Source organism: Phyllostomus discolor, chromosome 3 (assembly GCF_004126475.2).
Source record: "Phyllostomus discolor isolate MPI-MPIP mPhyDis1 chromosome 3, mPhyDis1.pri.v3, whole genome shotgun sequence".
Lineage (NCBI taxonomy): Eukaryota > Metazoa > Chordata > Mammalia > Chiroptera > Phyllostomidae > Phyllostomus > Phyllostomus discolor.
The window spans coordinates 84,497,975-84,514,031 of record NC_040905.2 but is presented as its reverse complement, the minus strand read 5'-3'; the positions used below and the strand labels follow the sequence as shown (position 1 = coordinate 84,514,031).

At 37.7% G+C, this 16,057-nt stretch overlaps 1 pseudogene; it reads right to left on the bottom strand.

Annotated features, from left to right (window-relative positions):
- Positions 1-1,326: 1,326 nt before the first annotated feature.
- LOC118499527 lies at positions 1,327-8,649 on the bottom strand (annotated as a pseudogene).
- Positions 8,650-16,057: the final 7,408 nt, after the last annotated feature.

Below are 16,057 nucleotides of genomic sequence, written 5' to 3'. Positions count from 1 at the left end.
CATAACTTTTACAATATGCTTCAATGCTTCTTCAAAACAAGTCAAAGTGATTTGATGACCCCAAAAAGCTGTGTTGTAGTCCTCTAGGAAAAGATATTCTAATTTTATTCCAAGAAGCTTAGAAGAACTCTAAGACTCATGAAAACTATGTGAGCTGTTCCTGACATCAAAAGAATTGCAAGATAATCAGAGACTGCGATGTCATTTTCTGCCAGCCTGCGTGTCACAGGGCTTCCTACTAAGGAGGTGATGACTAGAGGTAACAATCTGGGTCACAGCTTAGAGCCAAAACAAGAAGCCACCAGGATACAGGCAGGGGGAATTTTCAGAGGTGGCAAGTTCAAAAGAGACCAGGAATGTCACAAAACTGGACATGGTAGTGAAGAAAGAAAACCTGGGCAGCAAGTATCAATATGCACTCAAATAGTGGAGTAAATAATTTGGTTGATTTAAATAGGTAAATAAATAAATATTAAAGCTATAGATACTGAACCATGACTTCTTAAAATTACTTCTAGTTAAACTGTAACATCTAAAAGTGACTTCAGTTTAACCTTTCCATTAAAATGAATCCACCAGGTTCTGGGTAAGTGCTTGAGCCAATAACACAAGGGGGAATCACCAAACAAAGCTGTTCTTTTAAGTCTCTCTAATAAAGTGATTACACAATGCTCACACTACTTGCATGGGTTGACTGATCATACCTAAATGAACTCCTAAAATGCGTATCTTGGGTGTTATCTTGTGTGGTATCCACTGAGAACATCATGTACCTCGTTGTCCCCAGAACAACTGACCTAGGCGGTGTATCTGGAGGAGGAGGTGGCTACAGAGAGTACGGCAGAGACATCAAAGAACATAAAGCTGAACGCTAACTTAACACTGTACTTTTCCTTATAATCTAGATGCGTGTGGGGCCAACAATTCACTTTCTTTATAATAGCCAACCTTTACTGAACACTTAGTATATAGAGGCACCATTCAGATTAATCCTGTGAGGAGTAGGCATTATCATTTTCCCCAATTTTCACCTTGGGAAGTGGGCAGAGAGCTTTAGTGACTTGTCCAAAGTCACAAAGTGAAGGGGTCCATGATTGGCACCCAAGTAAGTGGGTGCTACAATGTGTGCATTTAATTTTTATATCCACCCGTTTGAATTTGAATCACATTTCTTGAAAATATTTAATGTGAAAAATTCCTAGTAACTGTAACACATTTATATGAATTCACGTAGGTAATTAATTGCTTAATTATAAAACTGAACATATGATTTGCTACTACGTACTTTATGCTTAGCAACTTAAGGTTTTTATCTAGACAACTACTAAAGACTGCCTATTGGAAATACTTCAATTAAACAACTGAGTAAAATCAAACAGGGTACTATTCCGGGTCCTTTTAAGATGTTTTATTTCACATAAAACTACCCTGAAAAGAAAAATTTTAAATAACTAGAAAAGTTTACTATATTTTGATACATTCACCTTATTTGACCCAAATAAATTTAAATGCCAGGTATGCTTCATTCCTCTGCTGATTTGTTGTCACTGACAAATGAGTTTCAAATGGTTAGAGAGAATCCACCAGGTCGTCGTCAGTGCCCTCTCCTCCGAGAACACGTGTCACCTCGTTCGGGTCTCTGAGAGGCGGTCATCACCTTCACAGCCTTTTCTTTTCTTCGCGATAAAGTGCAAACTCAGCAGAGAGACCTCTCCTCAACTTCTTTCAGAACAGCAGCCTCTTCACTTCTGGGTGGCTCATTTCTTTTTTTACCAAGTTTCTCATGCTCTTCATTATGTCTAGCAGCTGTGACAAGCAAGTTCTGTTTTCTTTCAGTATCAGACTTTGTGACAAATAACTTTTCACAGTAATTCCTACTCTGGATGCACCAGATAAAGTGGCGGTCAGGGTGATCTGAGGTATGTAGGAAAGGTTAGTATCCATCAACACAACTCTATTGAGAAAGTTACCAGCTGTTTTCCTCAAAATTTCTGATTCTCCAGCATGGGATAGCAGGTCTTTAAATCAATGAGAAAGCCCTCAAAAGCTCTATAACAATAATTAAGTTGCTGTACAAGAAGCGGTTTATATTCCAAAATCTGTTCAAGTGCCTTCTCCTGTCCAAAGGACACCACGCAGATTTCCAACAAATGGACTACATACACTGAATTTGTCTATTTTGCAGGCCAAAAAAATGCACAAGTGAGCATTATTTTCCAGGGGTGATATTCCATTACTGAGTTATTAAGATAAAAAATGCCTGAAATACATAAAACCTGTATCCACAACAAGCCTCGGCATTCCTGGCATAAATACCAAACAAAATCCCAAAAATCTCTTCTCATAGTATTCACAGAGTGTCATTTTTCATGAGTCTCAAGAAAGATTGGATCATCTGGAAAAAACCCTTGTTCGCCACTGCTTTGCATTGGAACTTACGGCTGGCATTGGCAGCAGTGATGCCAGCTGCTCCTCCCTGGCCAAAGTCCAGTGCTGCTTCTGGCTGCTGTTCTGGTACATTGTGAAGTCCGAGACCAGGCCTGGGAAATCTGGAGAAAAAGACCCCAAATGCCACAACACTGTGGTATAAGTCAGCTAAGCCACCACAGCTGAGGGTGGCAGGTTGGCTGGTGTAGGTGTGGGGATGCACAATCATTTCACTTTTAAGCCATTAACTATTTTAGCAGAATCACCAGCTTGACTAATTACCTATGCTATCTAATGTAATCCTCACCACAATCCTGAAAGATAGGTGGTAACTGTTCAATACTTTGCAAAAGAGCAAACAGGTAAGAGATTTATACAACTTCTGCATTCCCCTCAAACCACACCTCCTCCAAGCTTTCCTGAATTCCTCTCCTCCCTCTAATTGGATTGGGTGGTATCAATCTCACCACCTCCGCATTCCCTTAGTACTCCGAATTGTAACTGGGGCCCCTGCTTGTTCACTACTCCCACCCCCTCGAAACAGCCTTGAAGGCAGTAACACTGCTTCCTTTGTCTTTACAGCTCTAGAAGTGTGGCTGGTAGATAGGTGGGGCTCAATAAATATTTCATAAAAGTAAAGATTCCTTTATGTATAAAATTCCTCCAAGGGTGAGGGCAACTTCGGATGGCTGGCCCACCAGAGCAGATGTGCTATTAGGGATCTTCTGGTCCTCGTGCAAGTTCTCATGTCCCGGCCAGGCTTCTCACTTAGGAACAAGCCCAGATAATACACTTCAAATTCAGGAAAGAGGCAGGAGGTTAAAAACAACAATAAGTCTCTCTGATTCTTATCACCAGTTGTTTTTAGCTAATACTGTGATTTAAAATCACATAAATTTGTCCTAAACTATCCCATAAAATCCGCAGTGTTTATCTAAGGGAAAATATAACCATTTGTAGATAAAGTACTTATACTTTTTTTGACAACGTACCTTGTGTATAATGTTTCTGACCATTAATTTCAGGCTTTGGAAGAGGGGATTCAGCCATTTTTCATAGTCTTGCAGAAGTCATACACATTGCTGCTGAATCAAGCTCAAGAGAATGCTACAAGACCCACTCAACTGAAACGCATCACCTCAGCCGCCATACGTTACTATTAAAATATAATGGGAATCGGTTTTTCAACCCAATAGTTTACCTAAAAGTCTCTCTTAGGCAAGTTTGACCTTTACATTATGAATTTCATTTTGCTGTAAGCTCTTACATTTATATTACTGCTTAACATTCACTCCTCACAGAAATCTGCCTTAACAATTTCTAACTATATTTATTCACGCTGACCATTCTGCTTAACTACTTGCCTAAAATGCAGTACAGTTACCAGAGAAATATTTCCTGTTATTTCAGAACTGTGAAGGTCAGACCAGTTTCATGCAAAGAAAAATGAAATGTTTTGTGTCTTTAGGCTGTGTAGTACAATTTCTATGCTTTTTTTTGCTCTTTATGTTGAGGCTTTTGACTGTTCCTCATTTTACTGTGTTCACATTGTTCTCCTGCCTTCTCTCTCTTGCCTTCTTAACTAAAGCAAGGTTATTTTCTAATGCTCTATCTACCACCTATAGGAATTCTATAACACGCACAGCATTGACAATTTAAGTTAAAAGCAGCCACTGTTACCAGAAAGCAAGAAGAATTATATTCATAAATAGTTCTGCAAAGTTGATTAATCAAGTAATTCATCCCTTGGATAAAATAATTTTTTATTCCCTATGCTGCTTTGAAGAGTCAGGTGATCTCATAGAGACCGCCTATTGTTGGGTCCCTGTTAAACTGGCACACAGTGGTGACATAAGCCCGCCCCTGGTGTGAGTGGCTCCTTTCCGATGGCGCCTCACAGCCTGGCAGCTGTGTGCATGGGCTCTGGAGTCAGACAGACCTGGACCCGAAACTGAATTCTACCAGTTATTTGCTGTTGCATAAACTTCTTTGTTCTGCATTCGACAAATTGAGCGCACACTGTTCCATTATTCCTTGCTTATGAAACTGCAGCAAAATGAGCCTAGGTACAATTGCTGAATTTGCAAATATTTTCTTCATTGAAAAGGCAATATACATGGAAATTAGGCCAGGGCCCCCACGATATGGCTGAGAGTAGGAGGGGAAGTTCTACAGGAACAGGCTACGTGTTCAAGTTTGCGCCTACGTAGGGTCAGCAAAATAAAGCGCAAAAAGAACAGAGCAGACTTCGATGGGGTTGGGACAAGTGTCAGTTCAGGGGAGTCCAGCCTTGGGCGTGAGGCAGAGTAACAAGTAAAATCCTCACCATATTCAAAGACAGGCATTTAAAGGTCCTTAAAAGAGTCCGTTGGTTTTTCAACCACCACTGCAACAATTCATTGTTATGTTAGAGATCAGGGGTGTGCAAAAAGGAAGCGGTGTTGTAGCTAATTCCTCAACAATTTCACATAAATCCCAGCTTATGACTTTCCTGTGCATCACCTCATTAATGATGTATATGTCTGTCATATGTGAAAATGTTCTCTAACATGTGTTTTGCAAGTATAGCAGGTTAGATGGTGGCCCCTGAAATATATATCCACCCTGAACCTATGAATGTGAGCTTATTTGAAAATGAGATCTCTGCGGATATAATTAAGGCTCTCAAGATGACATCATCCTGATTAAGCTGAAGGAGGGCCCACCAGGTAGGTCCTAAATCCAGCGACAGTGTCTTTGTTACAGACGGAAAAGCAGACAGACATACAATGGAAGGGCATTTGAAGACAGAGGCACCAGGTGAGTAACAGGGCCACAGGTGAGGAGTCAGGGTTGAAGCCTCACTGTAGTACTAGAGAGGAATTAGAGCATTCACTCATTCAGCAGCCATTTTATAGAAGTCCAGAATTTCCCCCAAATTCCCCAGAATTTGATGGGGATGGTCAAATAACGTAAGCTCAGTAGCAGGAAGGTGTTTCTGTGATTTGTCAGCCACCTAAATACCCTGGGCTACTAGGGGTGTCCAACCTTTTGGTATCTCTGGGCCACACTTGAAGAAGAGTTGTCTTGTGCCCACATTAAATACACAAACACTAACAAAAACCGCTGAGAAGAAAAAAGGTTCTAAGTAAACTTATAATTTTGTACTGGGCCGCATTCACAGCTACCCTGCGCCACATGGGGCCCCCAGGCCAGGGATCAGACGCCCCTGACTGAGAGCACTGCTAATTCCAGGTCTTTGCCAACCAACGGATCTGGGGTTGTTAACATCTTACCTTGTTCAAGGCTGTCTCGGGAACCAACGAAGCACAGTCATTAAGAAAAAAATCCCAGTGGCTCTCACTGTGACAATCAGTGTCTGCAGCAACAAGGGAACAAACACTTCTTTCCCCTTCAGTTTCTTCACCCCGTAGGCAGCTGCCACTCATGCTTCCCTGGCATTCATCTATGGCCTTCAAAATGTGATAAAGATAAATTCAGATTCCAGCGTTGTCATTTCATTATCTCAGTATCTCCAGGCAAAAATGTGATTGACAGTGAGAGAGCAATGCTTAGTCCAAAGGAATGGCCACCTCATGTGATCATCATGAAATTGTCAACTTAATATGGCAGGGGTTAGAATATCTTCCTTGAAACAAACTCAAAACTACAAGGGGAAGAAAAAGCAGAAATAGGAAATGTAAATGCATATGTGGGTGCAGCCACAATGATGAACCATACTTTAAGAAGTTTGCCAAGGACCGTGAGTATTAGACCTCACTGAGAGAGAACGCTGAGAAAAGCCACAGGATTAGGCAGAGCTCCAGCATTACAGAGAAGCGACTGAAGGAGTGAAATCAACAACTCCTTACTTGCAAAGGCAAGACCTAGGTGCATGGCAGAGCACTTGAGGGCCCTACAGCTATTTGACAACCAACTGTGGCAAAAGATGGAGTCAAGTGAGGAAAAACTGACAAGTTGAAAGAAAAATTTACCTGTTGCGATGAAAGAAAAGAAACGGAGGAGTAACCTGTTATTGATGACGTAAGAAGTACGCAAGCACACAGGAAAAACTGTGACATAAGAATTATCAATGTGACCCAAAGAGTTCTATATAATAGCAGAATCCAACCCACAAATGAGGTTTTTCTTTAATTTGTAAAGCCTACAAAGACAATTAATTAATCCAGCCCACTCTTGTAGCCCTTCCACTATATTTTGTCTTCAAAAATAACTGTCCCAACAAGAAAAATGGAATTCCAAACCTATTCTACTCATCACAAATTGTGTTTTCCTGCTGTCTATTCTGTTCTTTGCAGCATCCAATATCCTGACTTCTCTTAGGGTTTTATTTTTCTCTTCATTTCTTTTTGAGCTCCGCCAGTTCACTATTTATTTCTGCTGTTTTATCATTATTCTTTTGTTTTTCATTTATTCTCAATGTTCTTGTTTCAAAGGGGCATATCTTATTTTGCCAACAGACTCAGCTTTCCCTCCCCTTTTTTCAAAAGTCTTAGTTTTAAAATGAATAATAACTAGAAATGAACCAACATGGAATATGTAAAGAGATACTTCAAGAAAAAATGAAACTACCAAAATACATTAAAAATACTTCAAGAAAAAATTTAAAAGACAACCAAATACTACACTAGAAAAACTATTCCACAATGCATATAAAGTAGATGAAAGTCATGGGGTGCTTTTATATATAATTAATAAAATAGAATAAACAGAAAAATAAATTGCAATTTAAATGTATGAAGTCATGATTAGGGAAAACCACATTGACAAAACTGGAGCAAAATAAAACCAAAAAAGAGAAAACACTTCACAAATAGTAGATAAAAATGAGAAAAATATGACAAACACACAAGAGTTCTAAAATAGCTATAACTGATATTGCAGAAAAAGAAAACAGAAGTTAGCTAAAACATAGTAATAGAAAAAACCTTCCTTCAAACAAAAGATTTAAAAGGTATATTTTGCCCCTCCAAGACCAATACAGAACAATCTCTCCCAAGATTTCAAAGATGGATTTCGAAAATACTATGAGCACCCAGACCCACCCCAAAAATGGATCAAGTGACCGATGCGGGTGGGGCCTATGAGGAGCTGAGTTCACTTTCCTTGAAAACCTTTATTGTCAGTAGACAGTGAAGCAAGTCTAGAGGGCACGAGAGGCAGAAGGGTGATGTAGAAATTCTATTGCCAGCCAAACTATTTGTCAAAAATAAAGGCAAATAACAAATTCTCAAACATGAGGGAACTCAAGAATAATTGAAAAGAAAATAATAGTTATAGGAATGGTGAAGTAAATTGATTCTAGTTTGCTATAAAAACTGGAAATCGTGGTGAAAGAGTTGGAATGTTATAGGTCACAAATATGTTGAAAAACAATCTAATTAATAAATATTGAGATGGCCCTGGCTGGTATAGCTTAGTGGATTGAACAAAGGCCTGCAAACCAAAAGGTCGCCAGTTTGATGCCCAGTCAGGGCACATGCCTGGGCTGTGGGCCAGGTCCCCACCACAGAGTGCATGAAAAGCAACCAAACACTGATGTATCTATCCTTCACTTTCTCCTTCCCTTCCCCTCTCCATAAAAAATAAATAAAATCTTTAAAAATAGAAAACAAATATTGAGACAAAGAATTCAGGAAAGACTACAGTATAAGAAATATAAGCACACTGATTTTTCTAATTTTCTAAATAGATATTGTTTAAAGCTAATAAAGCAATGGAGATAATCTTATAAAGGGAAACTTAAAAATATACAAATAATAACACAAAATGATAAATTAAGATGATACGCATACACTGTTATTACATAAGAATACTCTTAGTGATGTTAATTCTCCAGAAATAAATCTATTGAGTCCAGAAAACTTTTACAAGATTAACATTTACACACTAAAAACATGAATTTTAAGGATTTAGTCAAAAATTAAACATATAAAAACTGGTGAGTAGCCTAGTCTGAAATTTAAAGATATTACAAAGCTATGGTAATTAAAAAACTGAATACATTAGTTGATTGGACAGAATACAGTCCAATTAAATATACATGGAATTTACTATATATGGAATATACACAAAAAATTTAGCATATAATAAACATATGTATATTGGAGCAGTGGAGAGAATTTCCTCAACAAAGAGTGCTGGGAAAACCAGCAGCTATCTGGAAATGTATCAAGCTAAACTCCTATCTCACTCCTATCCAAATAAATTCCAAGTAGATCAAAAGTTGTTTGTGTTTTTTTTAAGATTTTATTTATTTATTTTTAGAGAGGGAAGGGAGGGAGAAAGAGAGAGAGAGAGAGAGAAACATCAATGTGTGGTTGCTGGGGGCCGTGGCCTGCAACCCCGGCATGTGCCCTGACTGGGAATCGAACCTGCAACACTTTGGTTCGCAGCCCGCGCTCAGTCCACTGAGCTATACCAGCCAGGGACCAAAAGTTTTTAAAGTTGTAAATATACGTTCTCTTTGACCTAGCAATTCCAATTTTAGGAATATGCCTAATTTATATATTTCCTAATAACTAATATTTATGTCAATATGACTTCTAGGTCTATTTTTAAATAAAAAAGCAAAATACAAAACAGTTATGTGCAGTATGTTTGTACTTTATATATATATATTTGTGTATATGTGTATCTATACATACAGATAATACATACATATATACACACACACACAGTTTGCTCATCATAGAGCATTTACAGACAGGATTTGCAAGACATTTACAGATTTGCTTTTGAGAAGGTCTGGTAAACAGCATATCTGGCATCAGACCTTCATTGTACAACCATCTGTACTATCTGGATTTCTGTCATTGGCATAAACTATTCTTTGGATTAATGAAGAGTCATTTAAAGGCTCCTGTTAGCAGAGGTAGTCAGACAAGCTGGACACTGGGCTGCACTTTCTGGGACTCGAGGACCCCAGTAATGATAGCCTCACTGCACAAGTCACAGGCAATGTCAAAACAAGTTATAAAATTCTTGATTAATTGAAAGCACAAACTCAAAGGATGCATCGAGTCATTGAGATGCTACACTGCTGTAACATATTTAATCAAAGAGTTAATTCTACAGTCACTGGCCTAATATCTTAATACCAGGATGTGAAGATAGAAGAATTATATTAATTATATATATTCTAAAAAACAAAACATAGTGTAGGAAATTATGGAATTTACTTCAGCATCAAATCCGGTCTCCTTCACTAGAAGACAGATGCTTTGATTTCAAGACACAGTTAGAATAAACTGTGAAAAATATCTGGTGATGTGTGAGGCCCATAAATACAAAGATCACAGTCAAACAAATTTGTTGTGACCCAGTTGAATATGAAAAATTTATTTTCCTAATCAATTTATAGATGCTTTATGGAAATAGATCTCAGCAAGTCAGAGCTTTGTCATATTCTTGGTGGTAACTCCTTAGTTTCAGCACTCCAAGAGTGAACTTGAAGCCGTAATTTCACAGGACTGTATTTGAGCCAGAAGGAATTCCAAGCTTACAGTGTAGTTCACAGGAAACTGACAGACCCATTCACCGACTTTGTCCTGAAAACATTTTGCAGCTGAAGTGTGTTTTTAGGACATATAATAATGGCACATTCACCTTGGTGAGAGAGGAAGAGGAGTCTGGGGTATTGTTGCGATTTAGGTATAGGTTATCCACCCAGAATGCTCCAGAGAACCTCTTGCAAGCTAACTACCTGTCATTTTCTGATCGAACTACAGGCTTACTATCCTTACAAAACACAGGAGTCAATAGTTTTAGAAACTTATTCAGTCCAGAGATTCTAGGAGTTAGATGCTACAAAAATCAACAGAAATTTTAAAGCATTTCACTAAATAGTACTAGGTCCACTAGTTATTGAAATGTTATTGAAAATGTTTGTAACATATATTTTAGTTATAAAATATGTTACAAAAATGTTTGTAACATATAGTTATATAGAGAATATAAATACAACTGTAAGAGGAAAAGGTTAATGTAATATTTTAGAATCTAATTACCATCCGATTTTTGTTAGCCCAGTTCAACCTTATTATTAATACAAAAATCACACTTGCTATTTAATAGACTCCTGTCAGTCAGTGCTTTTCTTCCTCCAGAGCCTGAAAGAGTCCATTATACACAATCCCTTCATAGATTAGAAAAGTTTTTCATTAGGCTCCAACAATAAAACCAAATAACAAGCAATTATTTACTGAGTACTAATTATTTGTAAAGCCCTATTCTAGGCTTGGAGAGATTTCAACATCTGCTTGAATAAGCTCAAGGCCTCAGATGGAAGGATACCGGGGAACGTCCTTCCCAGCCTTGTTCGGTGGGTGCTTGTCATACGAGTGTTTAGGCACCTAGCAGATTCACTTGGATCTAGAATTAAAACACACATATAGACCGGTAGAACAGGAAAGATGAAAGAATTAGATTTAGCGGAGTGATCCTTTGACTTAAGCAACCAAAGAGAGAGGATATAGACAAGACGAGAACCATTTTATCCTGCAGAACCCTTACAAGGCTGGGGCATGGGAGACACCAGGAAAAGAAGAGTCATGGGTTAAGACATGGATTAAAAACAGGGAGGTGGTTGATAAATTAATGTAAGAAAGACATGTCCCCTTTCTATCCACCAAACATAAAACACTAGGAACTAGACAATGGGAGAGATGAAATCAATCTCAATAGATACTAAACAATGTCAGATAAAAGACACTCACATGCCAGTAAGTAGGGGGAAAAATGGTGAGAAAGTGAATGATTTTTCTACCCATATGATGTTTTGAAATGAAATTTTAATTTCCAAGGCACAATTTAAGATGGCTATAATGGTATCTCATGAGATCTTGGCAAGAATGTATTTGACTTGGTAAAGAGATTTTTAAATTGAATGAGAATAAGGGTAAAAAGATAAAAACTATGAAACTAGCTATTACACACACCATCAGATTAAAGATGGCTGAGTGACTCACTCAACAAGAGGACTTAGTAGGAAGTTTGAAAATACACAGAAGTTTTCAACATAGAAATGGCACAATGAGACAAAGCAGTCACCAACACTGGGTATGATGAGATTTTTGACTTTCTCACACAGGTGAGAAAGGAGGTAGGTGTAGGAAGTATGCTGAGGTGATACACAACTTCAATGATACTCAGGAGACCCAAGGTGAAATGCACTATGGAAAATATTTGGGCAAAGCAGAGAGAAAAAAAATGAATACAATTATGAAAATACGTAATTCCAGACCAAAGAAAGAAAAATAGATTAAAGCACACAGCTCACTGCCTGCCACAAGGTGTTCAAAAAACAGCACTGAATACATAAACAAATTAAAAGCGCAAAATCAGGAAATTCAGTGGTGACAGAGAGCTTCGAATGACCAAACAACATCTCTAACATCCCCCCTACAAAACCAGAGCATCTGACAATTCTTTACATGCCAAAATGCTAATCTCCCTGGGAGTAGAGGTAGCAATACATGACCAGCAAGAAGAAAATGATACAGTGGAAGTGTCAGACACCTTGAGAGAATGTGAACATGTCATCTTAAGATCTGTGATACCTACTGAAGGGAACTCAAGACTGTGATTCCAGTTCTGCAATTAAAACTGATCATCGTAAGGACAAAAGGAATAAGCTTGCAAAAAACAAGTGTCTCTTCTGAAAAGCTCAACTTTAAAAGAATAAATACAAGAACTGAAGTAGTGTGCAGAGGAAATCAATGAGAAAATGTAAAATCTTTACTTCCAATTAGTTGAGTATTTCTAAAAAAAATGCTAAAGCCAACAGAAAAAGGGTTTTAAAAGTAGGTGTAAGGTGGGTTAAGGAAAGGGTTGAGAGATGACAAAGACATGTAAGGCTTTGCTTCCTTTTATTTCTTTTTCTTTTTCTGTTTTTTTTTTCTTAAATCAAGAATAATCTTCAGCCTGGAAAGTTAAGGGAGAAAACAGCAAGAAGGAAATGAAGCCCATCATAGGTATATATGTTTAAAAAGGACAACTAAATCTCCAGATCTGGACACATTTCATACTGAGAGACCATGCAGGTGGGAAGGAAGCAAGGCAAAACAACTAAAGACAGGAAGTGGAATTTCTATTTTAAAAAAAAGAAAGAAAAAGGTGGATTACACAACTACAGATTGTTGATTCCAAGTTATATTAGAAACTGAAATGGTGGTCCGCAGAGATAAATATGGGTTCACTGGAAAAAAATTATATCAAACTTAATCCAGTCCCTTATTTTTTGATAGGATAATGGGACTAAATTAAGATGGACTAAATGGTTCACCTGAACTTCAACAAAGCATCTTGTAAATAACGGTAGTCAAAAGGTGGAGAAGGATTACCATTCATTAGAACACTCTGACACCATGGTACTGGTTCAGTGGATTGGCCTTAAACTACCATTATACTGGCTTTTGACACCAGGTTTTGTCTTTTTTATGAGTAAGGGTACAGAATTGATGATTCTGAATTCATCAATGCCACTGAGTCAAGATAGCTAATTGTGCAATGTGATAGAATTAGGGTGCAAATATTTTAAAACAGGAATGAAGGCTTCAATCTAAGGCAAAATGTAATAAATACTAAGCCAACCTACCCAGTGTGGCTCAGTTTGTTGGGCGTCACTCTGCAAAGCAAAGGCTCACCCGCTCAGTTCCCAGTCAGAGTGCATATAAGAGGCAACTGATCACATAGATGTTTTCTCCCTCCCTTCCCCTCTCTCTAAAAATAAATAAAGCCTTAAGAAAAAGTAGGAAGTACTAGGCCTTATTCTTGTCTCAAAAAGCAGAAACATACACTCAGCATGAGAAACTAAGGTGTTGCTCAGTTGTAAACTGTATTGTGAGGGCAATGGTAAAGGCACCCTGCACTGAGAAATAGTATAAATATTTCTAATCCTCAGAACCATGCTGCAAGTAAGGCATTATCTCTAATTTGAGATGAGGAAACTCATGCTAAGAAATCAAATAATTTGCCTCAGTCCCCACAGGTTAGGGGGTTGAAAATCAACTATATTTGTCTGATCCCCAAATTCCTGCTCTTTCCAAGACCATGCACTGCTTCAGCATTGAGGTGCATGTGACAGCCAGGCTCATTCACTTAATTCTAACTCCCGTATGTGCTGTGATACATTTTCTTTAACATTATCATAATTCTTGATGCTAATTCAAAATGGCTCTTGAATTTATAAAGAAATAAAGATTATCTTTTGGCAAGTAGTGTCATTCAGTTAAGAAAAAAAGAAAACAGTACTTTATGTCAAACATCCAAATCTTTCCAAAGTCTAGAACAAAGGTTGGCAAACTGCCAGTTTGGTCTGCAAGTCAAATCTAGCCCACTTCCTGTTTTTATTTGGCTCACAAGCTAAGAATGATAATTTACATGTATAAATGGTTTTAAAAAATCAACAGTATTTCATGATACATAAAAATTACATGAAATTCTAATTTCAGTGTCCATGAATAAAATCTTATTGGAACACAGGCCTGCTCATTCATTTACATACTGTCTGTGGCTGCTTTCACACAACAAAGCAGAGTGGAAGAGTTGTGATGGAGACCAGATGTTGCACTCTCATCTGCACACTGCTGCTCAACACACTACAGACCTCGGCAATGCAGTCATAATTTCACAGCATTTATTATTCCTTATCACTAATGCATACCAACCTTTTAAACAAAAGGAAGGGTAAACTTTGAGTGTTGTGCTTTTAAGGCACAGTGGAATATGAATTATTTTGTTATACAATTATATGGCAAAATATGTTTACTATGCAATGACACTTTAGCTGTGCCAATACAATTTAACATTACTGGACTAAGCACTGATCATAGTATCTCCAACTATAGGAAGGCAACAGTCAGAACAATTAGAAAGCTTGGAGTACCTCATTACAGTAGAATTTATCCACACAAAAAGATGTACAATGATATAACCAAAGTTACTTTCAAGTGGCTCCTTTGTTAGCCAAAGAAAGCTATTTACTGATGATAAGTTAAAGTAAGTCGTGTTTGACTGCAGCAGCAGAAAGTGTGTCGCGAGAAAATAAATTTAAGACTACTAAGTTTCTGGCAGAGTCAATTATGTGAAGACCCAGACAGTCAACTAAAAAGGCAAATGACTTCAAGTAGTTTTCCTTGGCTTTTGACAAATGAATAGACATAAATGTAAACAAACAAAAGAAAAATAAATGGAGCCACTTGAAAATGGAGCCAGAGCTGCCATGCCAGAGGAACTGCTTTGCAGTCTTATGCCTCAAATCTCTGGAATGTTAAAACAGGGCAAAATAACCTTTGAACTGGGCCTAAGCAACCTTGTGTCCCAAAGAAGTGTTTGCAAAGATAACGAGAAAGTAGTCACTATTACTACTGGACTGATGACTACTAAACTGAAATTAAAAACATTGTTGAGAATTAACATCACTACATTACCTGCACCAATAGAAATGCCTTCCTTCTGTTGACATAACTGTTCCCCTTCCTTTTCTCATAAATACCCATTGCTTTTGTCTCCTAACTGGAACATTATTTGGACCTCTGCATCAATTAATGCTAGCCGAATAGCTATTCTTCTTGATACAATAAATGCTTATTGCCTCTTACTTTAAGAGACCTTTTATTTTTAGGTTAACATTACCAATACTGCCCAGTTACTGTTTGCTAGAAAAGTCAATGCTGAGTTTGAAAGGACTCAAGAATGAATCAGCCTCTGTGAACAGTCTTCAAGGAACAGCTACAAGAGAGAATACTTCTAAGGAACCTGAGAAAACGCCAGTTGGGTGCAAACTGAAGTGGAATCGCAAAGACGTGTTATAACTGAGGGTGGCAAAAATGTGTGTGGAGCAGGAAAACGTTCACTGGGCAAATTTACAAAACTTCTGAAAATGTAAGATGATTCAAGTCAATGTTTATACTTTGTTATTCAACACCAGGTATTTTGTGGAAAATACATGAATCTGGCATGTTATTGAACTAATAAAGTCAATGGTGAATTTTCATTTACTCATGTGGTCTTAACTGTTCTCATTTCCATTAAGCTTTGTCAGAAACAGAAACTCAGCACCCTGACTTGCCCAACTGCAGAGCAGTTTCAGGGCAGTGATTATTGACTCCACAAGACTGACATTTTTCTGAATGAGAACCACCCTCACTGAATGGCTTTGGAAATTAGCTTCTGCTGCAGATTTGATCATGGTTCTTAATAAATTCAAAAGTAAGGCAAAACAAACCTTATATGTGAAACTTATACTGCAACGAAGCCATTTTGATGACAAGTAATGCTGTTTATACCACAAGTAATGCCAAACTACTTTATAAACTTCCCATGTGGCATCAAAACAAGCAGCAAGATCTCATGTTCCCACACAAATATGCATTGGCTCCACTTTCCAAACTCAACTACAGTTCCAGCCATATTTTTGGATCTCAATGCAAGTGCAAAGGAAATTTCCGTATTTCAAAATCTAACTGTACAGTTGAAGAGCACCTAAATATCCTTCAATAGGAAGTGATTAATCTGAAATGAAATGAAATTCCAAAAGGCAAATATCTAATAGAATTCTATATACCTTCCAAATTATGAATATGCTCAATTAAAATCATGCACTAAAGGACCAACAACAGTATTTAGT